The sequence below is a fragment of the Odontesthes bonariensis genome, chromosome 7 (assembly GCF_027942865.1).
Source record: "Odontesthes bonariensis isolate fOdoBon6 chromosome 7, fOdoBon6.hap1, whole genome shotgun sequence".
Classification (NCBI taxonomy): Eukaryota; Metazoa; Chordata; class Actinopteri; order Atheriniformes; family Atherinopsidae; genus Odontesthes; species Odontesthes bonariensis.
In genome coordinates, this window is record NC_134512.1 from 39,288,993 (window position 1) to 39,299,470 (window position 10,478).

General features: G+C 44.2%; 1 protein-coding gene and 1 long non-coding RNA gene across 5 annotated transcripts in view; one reads left to right on the forward strand and one right to left on the reverse strand.

The window, feature by feature from the left end:
- LOC142384496 (protein NLRC3-like) overlaps nucleotides 1–10,478 on the reverse strand; it is a 233,149-nt gene that overhangs the window by 145,876 nt on the left and 76,795 nt on the right. The window lies entirely within an intron of this gene.
- Nucleotides 1–10,478, forward strand: part of LOC142384501 (uncharacterized) — a 244,977-nt gene that overhangs the window by 78,265 nt on the left and 156,234 nt on the right. The window contains exons 1-3 of one of the 2 annotated variants that reach the window (XR_012770062.1): nucleotides 7,608–7,727; nucleotides 7,853–7,938; nucleotides 9,680–9,846. This is a non-coding gene — a long non-coding RNA (uncharacterized LOC142384501). Of the gene's footprint in view, nucleotides 1–7,607; nucleotides 7,728–7,771; nucleotides 7,939–9,679; nucleotides 9,847–10,478 lie in introns of those variants that run through there. The other variant, XR_012770061.1, reaches the window with a different exon arrangement.

Sequence of the window (10,478 nt, forward strand, 5' to 3'; positions counted from 1 at the left end):
ATGTGGCCGTTAAAGTTCAGGTCTGAGTCCAATATTACCCCGAGATTTCCAACTTGATAGTTAAGTTTTAGAGAGAGAGTCTCAAGGTGACTGATAACACTTTCTCTTTGTTTCTGTGGGGGAAACAGGAAGGGATGCAACAAATCAGAGCAATGGAACAAGTCCTCTTGACTGGGAAAGTAGCAGAGGTTGTGAAAAATTACCCAGAACTAAACCCTGAGTATCTGAGTGTACAGCTTACAATGTTTAGGTCAAGATACACATTCCAGTCGAGCAGAGAGGTTGCAGCCATTTTACAAGGGATGTCTCCAGAGGTCCGTGGCCTCTTTAATCAAGTGGAGACTCTAGTTAGATTACTACTAGTCATCCCAGTGTCTTCCGCAGAAGCTGAATGGAGCTTCAGCGGCCTCCGGAGGCTTAAGACATGGCTAAGAAGTACAATGACACAAACACGCCTCAATAGTGTAGCCGTGTGTCATGTGCAAAAGCACAAGTTGGATCTGTTGGACAGGAAAATGATTGCTGAGCAGTTTGTTTGCCACAATGAGCAAAGAAAAAACACATTTGGTTCTTTCAAATAGTGTAAAGCTACTTGAGGCTGACACATGAATGTTATAATGTGTTTCTTGTTTCCCAAATAAGTTGATGAGCATTTGATTACAGCATTTGTTACCTGTTATGAAGTGTTTGTTGTAAATGTCTATTGTATTGTCTGTTGATTTAAATACTGTAATTTTTTTTACACGAGTTTCACAAATTAAAGACATTGCAAGTCTTGTTTTTATAATGTGTTGTCAGTTATGCTTGTCAATACTAAAACATAATTTAGATGTATAATATCTGAAAATGTGCCCAAACAAATTCTTGCACTGGTTTAACATGGCTATAGCCTACTACATGATGTGCACACAGAAGTACAATGACAGAAGTATGACTTACTGGGTTATATAAAGGTTTTTGTACAATATATCCAGTGTAGAATGCAATATTGACACATCTGTCATAGACCAGTATACTGTTACTTAGAATTATGTCAGACAAGTTTTGTTTTCAGTGACTGTATAATCTGTAAGACCAGACCATAAACACAGAAGCCCAACATTACATAGATCTTGTCTTGGCATGAGATGGAGAACATTTGAACTTGAACTTGACCACTGGTTTGACTGCCTGCACTCTGTGTGTCAACAAGTAACAAATGCTCTAGCCAAATGTCATTAGAGCTACAATTATTGAACATTCATGCAATAGCCTCAAGTGGCTTTACAACTAGTGACTACTGCTATTAGTACTGCTATCACTTACAACTAATAATGACACACTACTTGAAAGAACCAAATGTGTTTTGTCTCTGCTCATTATGACAAACTAATCATAATGCAATCATTTTCCTGTCCAACAGATCCGGGTGCACACACACAAAGTCGCCCACAGTGTATCTGATCGCATTTCTTCCATTTTGTAGGCCTTGATGTATGTACAAGTTTATATAATTGATCATCGCTATTTGGAATGATTTCTTCGCCTGTTCCAGAACACCCCCACTTTTGGAAAGCTTGATACACCTCTGAGCTGATGTCAGCTGCAGTTAGTTTGCTGCACATGTGACAAACTGTGACATCAGAGAGGAATCACTGAGCTGCATCAGCCAGATGAATTCCAACCTGCTGACAGATCTTCACTGATTCTGCTGCAATGAGCAGAAGTCTGGTGAGCAGCCGGGGTTCATCCTGATGTTTCTTCACTTTCACTTCCTGTTAGATGATGAAAGGACACCTGGACTGGAGCTGCTTTCTGATGGCAGAATGTTGCTGAATGTTGCTGTTGAACGCTCACACAGAGGACTGAAATGATCCTTTACAAACAACATTTGCATGAGCTTGAGGGCCTGCCCACAGAGTTTAAAGGAGGCGCTGCCACACTCCTCACTTTGGATCACCTCTTCCTCCCGGCTGGAGAGGGAGAGGAGAAGAGCCCAGCAGCATCCTTTCTTTAACTCAGAGCAGCTTTTTGTCCCCCAGCAGCCACCGTCCTGTTTCTACAGACTTTAACAGTCCACAACATCTGCTTTGGACTGAAAGTTCCTGATGTTCAACATCAGAATCCTGCCAGTGTTTCACTGTTAGTCTGTTTGGCTCATTCTGTCTTTATTTGGACTTTCTGACATTTTCACCTGGTGAATTATTATTGAATTATTAATTTTTATCTCAGAAATGGGACTTTTTGCTTCATTATTCATCACAATGTTCATTTTTCATGTTTTTATCTGATTATTTTATTCATTAAAGTTCAAAGTTGGTGAAATTTTGTCTCAGATCTTTTCTCTCATTTTTACTCTTTATCTCAGTCGTGTTTTTTACTTTTTATTGTAAAATATAGAGTTTTCATCTGAATATATTTAGGTATTAGATTTCTATCTTAGAATATTTGACATTTTTTACATTTATTATAAAAATCTAAGTTTTTAAGGCAACAGTAAGAATGAATATTTAATGTTGGACAAACAGGACATCAGCAGGTCGACTGATGTTTCTGTAAAATCACTGATACGTTCACTAACTCAACTATATCATCATTCACACATGAATTCAGGACGCTGCTTTTACACAATGTATTTTTCCCAGAAAACATCCTGGTGGAACCTGGGCTGCTTGTGTGGAGTCCCGTCAGGTCAGTAGGTCCTTCAATGTGGCCCAGGATGGATTTGTGTTCACACTGTTCTGAGAATGTGGACACAAGTGTCACAGAGCACCTCTGAATGTGGTCTGAGCCATCGGATCTGAATGCGTTCACACCTGTATTTAGTGCTGTCCACCTGTGATCGGATCAGCCGGACTCATGTCAGCAGCAGGTGTGAACAGCCTCTGTGTTCATTAAAGCCACATCGGGCGACAGAAAACATGCATTAAAGGGGAAGTTCGGTTTTTTATAAACCTGGACCTTATTTTGGCATGAAATATGTTCATCTAGTCACTTATAACAGTTTGGTGAAAGTTGGCGTCCTTCAGAGGAATGAATGAATGAACGCGACCATTCATTGGTCTTAAAGTGTTGGTGAAATAAAGACATTAGGCCTTATTTAGAGGCTGTATTGTCTCTGCCCTGTTCTCTCCCGTTATATGGATATTCGCGGATCTCAGTGATCTAAATAGCATCCTGTTATTGGTGAGTAGATGAACGTATTTTATGCCAGAAATAAGGTCCAGGTTTAAAAAACTTCCCCTTTAACATTACATTGTAAAAAGAATGTATTTCAGCCCCAAACCTGATGTTTTCTAACCCTAACCCAGAGATTTTTCCTGAACTTGATTTGTTTCTTGAAAGAAATGCTTGAAAATTAATTTTTGTCTGCTGTTGAAATGTTAAGTAGTCATTCTTTTTGCTGCAGCTCTTTTTAGTTTTAAATTCACAGAGAATAATAAATACTAAATGAATGAAGAATAAAATCAGATGAAATATGAACAAGTTGGACCTTCATGTAGAAACACGTCCGCATCCAGTTTAAACATTTCTCAGCCTTTGTGTTCCACCTGTTTGTGGGAGTCTCCATCCTCTGTGATGTTAAATAACTCAGTGTGCATAAATACATCATTCTTAGATTAAACCTTCTTATCAGCAGGAATCTTGTGTTGGCCTCCTAAATGCACAGTTCATCCTATGTATTCCACATACAACAGAAAATGAGTCCTCCCATAGAAAGTAATGAATTCCCTCTCATAAACGTATTGTCATGCAACTCCAAAACATATTTGTGGTTTGGTTCCACGTGCTTACACAATCTCCAGCCTGCCTTTTGGTTCAGTAGAAATAAATGTGTATGTTTTAATAAACGTGCCTCTCTCCATGCAGGATTGAGTTGTGGATGGTTGTTGCTCAGGCCTCGCCTTCGCCTGTCGCCCGGCTGATATTGCACCCGACCTTGAATATCCTTCCCTCGGTTGGTGAGCCAATGTGAGGGTGTTCTCCTGTTTCTTCTTAGGCGCTTGCCGGCGAACCCAGGCCTGGCTCCGTGGGGTTGCCCCAGTTTCCCTTTTCCAGGGGAGGTGACTCTCTTACACATGTGCTGACGTCTTTGAATGGCTCTCAGTCTGAGCCCTTTCCAGAGACCAGTCTGCCATGGGAGACTCTATCAGGGACTAAGACCCTGGACAACACAGCTTGTAGGGTTATGTGGATACACAAACCCTTCCACGACATTAAGGTAACGATTCTACGGAGGGGATGCATTTTGGGATACATTTCCTACACTGTGATGGAATGGAATGTGAAGCACCTTAAAACTCTCGGTAGCTCAGGTGTAAAATAATAATTGTTAAAGTATAATGAAGTGACATAAGGCAATAACACAATTTATCAAATTAATCTGAAAAGATGGTGTTTATTCACTGAAAAGTATGAACATCTGTAGCGCATCAGGTAGAATAATAGTGAACAGTATTTTACTTTCCATCCATGTTTTCCTGGTTGAAAACGATCAACTGTCCTGGGGTCCGTTTCACAAAGCAGGTTCAACAAACTCTGAGTTACGAGGTTCCTCATTTTGATGATGTTTTACACTGTAAAGTAAATATTAAGTGGCTATTTGACTGTGCAGTTATTTTATTCCCAACATAATGCTGTTTTCACACACATAAACTGTGTCTTCTCATCTATATCATGTTCTGTTAAATAATTAAGCCTATTCAAACTAACACAGACTTCTACTCAGCCAACAGAAAGAAGGCAGATGCCTGTAAAACGGGTGCTGCCCAGCACCGCCACCTCTAACGGGAGGGCAGTGGCTGAGGGAATCCCCCCCCAAGACACGAGTGCCTTTATAAAATATAATATATTTCTTTTTTTAAGCCTATTCATACAAATATTTATTTGCCTTTTATGTCTTTTTTTCCCTTTAAATTCTGATGGTGCCGTTCAAAAAGATAATTGTCTGTAAATGCAAAAACATCTATGGTCTGATAAGGCAGAATACAAGAGGAGTATAGAGGAACATCTCAACAACCCCAGGGAGGTGTGGCGGGGCATACAGACCATCACCAACTACAGAGGCTGCGCTGTGACACCCGGGGACTCAGATGTGGGGTAGGCAGAGGAGCTGAACAGCTTTTTTGCCCGCTTTGAGTCCCAAACACAGCACTCAGCCTCAGCCACGCCACTCCAACGTCCACTACAACCCCCACCAGCCCTCAGCACCCCCCCCTCGCTCACTCTTGAGGTACAGGATGTGAGGCGGGTGCTCTGTGCAGTGAACCCCAGTAAGGCTGCAGGTCCAGATGGAGTACCTGGGAAGGTGCTTAAGGCATGTGCCAGCCAGCTATCACAGGTCTTCACTAACATTTTCAACCTGTCTCTGGAACAAGCCATCATCCCACCCTGCTTGAAATCTGCCATAATCATTCCGATCCCTAAAAAGTCACCCACAACCAGCCTCAACGACTTCCGCCCCATAGCACTCACCCCAGTTATCACCAAGTGCTTTGAGAAACTGGTCTTGAGACACATCAAAACCTGTCTCCCCCCCCACCCTGGACCCGCACCAGTTTGCATACCGGACTAACAGATCCACTGAAGACGCCATAGCCATCGCTCTCCACTCAGCGCTGAGTCACCTGGAGAAACAGGGGAGCTACGTCAGGATGCTCTTCATTGACTTCAGCTCAGCCTTTAACACAATAATACCGGACATTCTGATCCCCAAGTTAGCCAACCTGGGGCTCCCACCATCCACCTGCTGCTGGATAAAAGACTTTTTGGTCAACCGACCCCAGCAGGTGAAACTGGGTCCTCACCTCTCCTCCTCCCGCACTCTCAGCACTGGCTCTCCCCAGGGCTGTGTGCTGAGCCCACTACTCTACTCCCTCTACACATCTGACTGCAGTCCCGCCCACCCAGAGAACACCATTGTCAAATTTGCTGACGACACCACGGTGGTGGGGCTGATCACAGGGGGAAATGAGGCGGCCTACAGAGATGAGGTCCTGAGACTTGGGGAGTGGTGTGACTCAAACAACTTGGCACTGAACATCACCAAGACCAAGGAACTCATCCTGGACTTCAGGCGGAACAGAGCCGACCCTGCCCCCCTGTACATCAACGGCGAATGTGTAGAGCGAGTGGAGTCCTTTAAATACCTCGGCGTCCACCTCTCTGCAGACCTCTCCTGGTCGGTCAACACCACAGCGCTGGTCAAGAAGGCCCAGCAGCGGCTACACTTCCTGAGGGTGCTCAGAAAGGAGCAACTAAACACTCACCTGCTGGTGACCTTCTACCGTTCCACCATTGAGAGCCTGCTGACCTACGCTGTGACAGTGTGGCACTCCAGCTGCACAGAGGCCGATAGGAAGAGACTGCAGAGGGTGGCAAACACTGCACAAAAGATCACTGGCTGCCCTCTGCCTTCCTTGACTGACATCTACAACTCCCGCTGTCTCAGCAGGGCCAGGAACATCTTGAAGGACATCACCCACCCTGGCTTTCATTTCTTTAACCTGTTGCCCTCTGGCAGGCGCTTCAGGTCCATACGGGCCAGAACAAACGGACTCAGGGATAGCTTCTTCCCCAAAGCGGTCACCATACTCAATGCTAATATGCACTAATATAAACTGCACTGACAATATTGGCACTGACCACTGCACTACCCGACACAAGCTACCTCCATCCTCAATACCCTTTCAGTCGCTCTTGAACTCAAGTCTGTGATTGTTACATTATGTTTGTGTTTTTCCTGTGTATTTCTACGTTTTTTACTGTATAGTCTTTTATATTTTGCAAACTGTGTGCACTTTTAAGGAGATGCTCTTTAAATCTCATTGTACTACTGTGTATAATGACAATAAAGGCTTTCAATTCAATTCAATCTCCCGACGAATATTTATTTCTCTGCGCAGTAATGCTGCTCCTTCATCCACGGGATCGTTGTCTAAAGGACATGTTGTTGAAAAAAGTCGCCTCCTGCTGTGCCTGATGGACTTCTAGAAGTAGAAGAACTCGCTCTGCTGACTGAATGAATGAGGAAATCAGATGGCTGAAAGAGGGCGGAGACAGAGATAAACTCCAGGTTCACTGAGTAAAACCTGGTCCCGACCAGGTTAGGTTCATAGTCTTTTACTACGGTAACTGAGCGAGAGGTTAACCCTAATCCCTCATAGGGGACATTTTTCTCCACTTGAGGTGTACTTTCTCCTCTAATTTCACACTGTAGATAGTGATACTCATCATATTTGGTCCAGTTGTGCATTTTTGACAATTTTTTTCAAATTTCAGACACACATCATATACAATGCAATTTTTCAAAACGACCTAAAAACATAATATATTAATATTTTTTTCATAAATCTTTTATTCCACTTCATATCATAACTACCAATTTTTCAATTATTTTAAAAAAAATGAACCCTTTAGATGCCAATTTGAACTTTTTAGCCCACATTTTAAGCCTTTAGGTGCCAGTATTTTCAAAATATGGAATGCAAAGTGGAATTATTGAGTAGGGATAATTAGGGTCTGGGATATGTCAATGATTAGCAACAACATTGATTTTTAGGGATTTTAATTTTTTTTGTTAACTCCTTCATTTCTGAAAAGGGCCATTATTGTCCCAGACTGGCTGTTAGATGCTCAGTTACCATTTTGACCTCCACTGGGATCCCTGCCTAATATGAGATAACTCCTCAGTGAGGACATGATGGAGGAAATAAGCAGATGATGGCTGATAGGAGTCAGGAGTGAGAGTAAGACTGATGAAGTTTATTCATTTTAAAACAAACCCAACCAGGTTACAAGCTGCTGTTAAACTCAGATGAAATGAAGTGGGATCCTGTTGCTGCCCCCCTCCTACCTGTCCTGCCCCCATCAGGGGTGGAGCTCTGACTGATTCCAGGAAGCAGCTCACCTGTGTCTGTGGAGCGGAGCGTCAGCTTCAACACTTGGCTTGAACAAACTGTGAGTTTGAACTTTGTCTTCAGTAACCTTCCTGTTTGTTTCTGCTCTGTAATGTTTGGGGAACATGTTCACTTCTTATTTCAGGTCCAGTTTGTCACTCGAAGAACTTTGAAGAAAAATCTGCATGATTATCATTTCCATTGTTGTTGATTAGAAGCATATTATTTATTGTTTTATTGCCAAAATAAATCACATTGTGTTTTAATTTGTGGGGATAACTGCGGTTTCTTCCACTGAAGTCAGACACAGAAACTCTCTGCTGTTTTTCTCTTAAAGACTAAAGGGAACACCCTGGATGGAGGTGTGGTTTTCTCGTTGTGTAACTCAGTGAGTCAGACAGGTTTTTCAAGGTTTTTAAATTCCATCACCTTGATCATAACCCGCCTCCATGTTCCAGCACAGTCGGTACACGTCAGGCCAGTTTTTCCTTGTTTCTCTGTGTTCAGTTTCCCTCCTCCTCCTCTTCCTCTTCCGCCTCCTCCTCCTCTTCCTCTTCCCCCTCTTCCTCTTCCTCTTCCTCTTCCGCCTCCTCCTCCTCTTCCTCCTCCTCCTCCTCCTCCTCTTCCTCTTTCTCTTCCTCCTCCTCTTCCTCTTCCTCTTCCTCTTCCTCTTCCTCCTCCTCCTCCTCCTCCTCCTCCTCCTCCTCTTCCTGTTCCTCCTCTTCCCCCTCCTCCTCTTGTTCTTCCTCCTCCTCATTCTCTTCCTCTTCCGCCTCCTCTTCCTGCTCCCCCCCCCCCCTTCCGGCTCCTCCCCTTCTTCCTTCTCCTCCTCTTCCGCCTCCTCCTCCTCTTCCGCCTCCTCCTCTTCTTCCTCCTCCTCCTCCTCTTCCTCATCCTGCTCCTCCTCCACCTCTTCCTCTTCCTCTTCCGGTTCCTCCTCTTCCTCTTCCCCCTCTTCCTTCTGTTCTTCCTCCTCCTCCTCTTCCTCTTCCTCTTCCCCTCCTCCTCCTCTTCCTCCTCCCCCTCTTCCTCTTCCGCCTCCTCCTTCTCTTACTCCTCCTCCTCTTCCTGTTCCCCCTCTTCCGCCTCCTCCTCCTCTTCCGCCTCCTCCTCTTCCGCCTCCTCCTCCTCTTCCTCTTCCCCTCCTCCTCCCTCTTCCTTCTCCTCCTCCCTCTTCCTTCTCCTCCTCTTCCGCCTCCTCCTCCTCTTCCTCCTCCCCCTCTTCCTCTTCCACCTCCTCCTTCTCTTTCTCCTCCTCCTCCCCCTCCTCCTCCTCTTCCTGTTCCTGTTCCTCCTCCTCCTGTTCTTCCTCTTCCAGCTCCTCCTCCTCTTCCTCCTCCCCCTCTTCCGGCTCCTCCACCTCTTCCTCCTCCACCTCCTTCTCCTTCCTCTTCCTCCTCTTCCTCCTCCTCCTCCTCTTCCTCCTCCTCCACCTCCTCGTTTTCCTGTTCCTGTTCCTCCTCCTCCTCTTCCTCCTCCTCCTCCTCCTCCTCCTCCTCCTGGATTTGCATTCTGGTGAAATACTTGAGCATGAGCTTATGTGTGGTCATTTGTGTCATATGTCTCTGTGATGGACAGGTGACCTGTCCAGGTGTACCCGCCCAATATCTAATATAATGATATGTATCTCGCCCAATGACGGCTGGGATAGGCTCCAGCCCCCCGAGACTCTGAATTAGAATAAGTGTGTGTAGAAAATGGATGGATGGACATGTTAGGAAATAAGCAGATGATGGCTGATAGGAGTCAGGAGTGAGAGTAAGACTGATGAAGTTTATTCATTTTAAAACAAACCCAACCAGGTTACAAGCTGCTGTTAAACTCAGATGAAATGAAGTGGGATCCTGTTGCTGCCCCCCCTCCTACCTGTCCTGCCCCATCAGGGGTGGAGCTCTGACTGATTCCAGGAAGCAGCTCACCTGTGTCTGTGGAGCGGAGCGTCAGCTTCAACACTTGGCTTGAACAAACTGTGAGTTTGAACTTTGTCTTCAGTAACCTTCCTGTTTGTTTCTGCTCTGTAATGTTTGGGGAACATGTTCACTTCTTATTTCAGGTCCAGTTTGTCACTCGAAGAACTTTGAGGAAAAATCTGCATGATTATCATTTCCATTGTTGTTGATTAGAAGCATATTATTTATTGTTTTATTGGCAAAATAAATCCCATTGTGTTTTAATTTGTGGGGATAACTGCGGTTTCTTCCACTGAAGTCAGACACAGAAACTCTGCTGTTTTTCTCTTAAAGACTAAAGGTAACACCCTGGATGGAGGTGTGGTTTTCTCGTTGTGTAACTCAGTGAGTCAGACAGGTTTTTCTAGGTTTTTAAATTCCATCACCTTGATCATAACCACCTCCATGTTCCAGCACAGTCGGTACACGGCAGGCCAGTTTTTCCTTGTTTCTCTGTGTTCAGTTTCCCGTCTTCACTGAATAAAAATGTCTCTTTATCCCACAAACAAACTTAAATTCCAGCATGTTTTACATCTGCTTCATGTGTCGCTAAATTAGAGCTGCAACAACACGTCATTTATCTGGAGATTAGCTGAAAATGATTGTTTTTCTTGTGACCTTTTCAAGTATCTTAGTGTTTTTTTCTACTTTT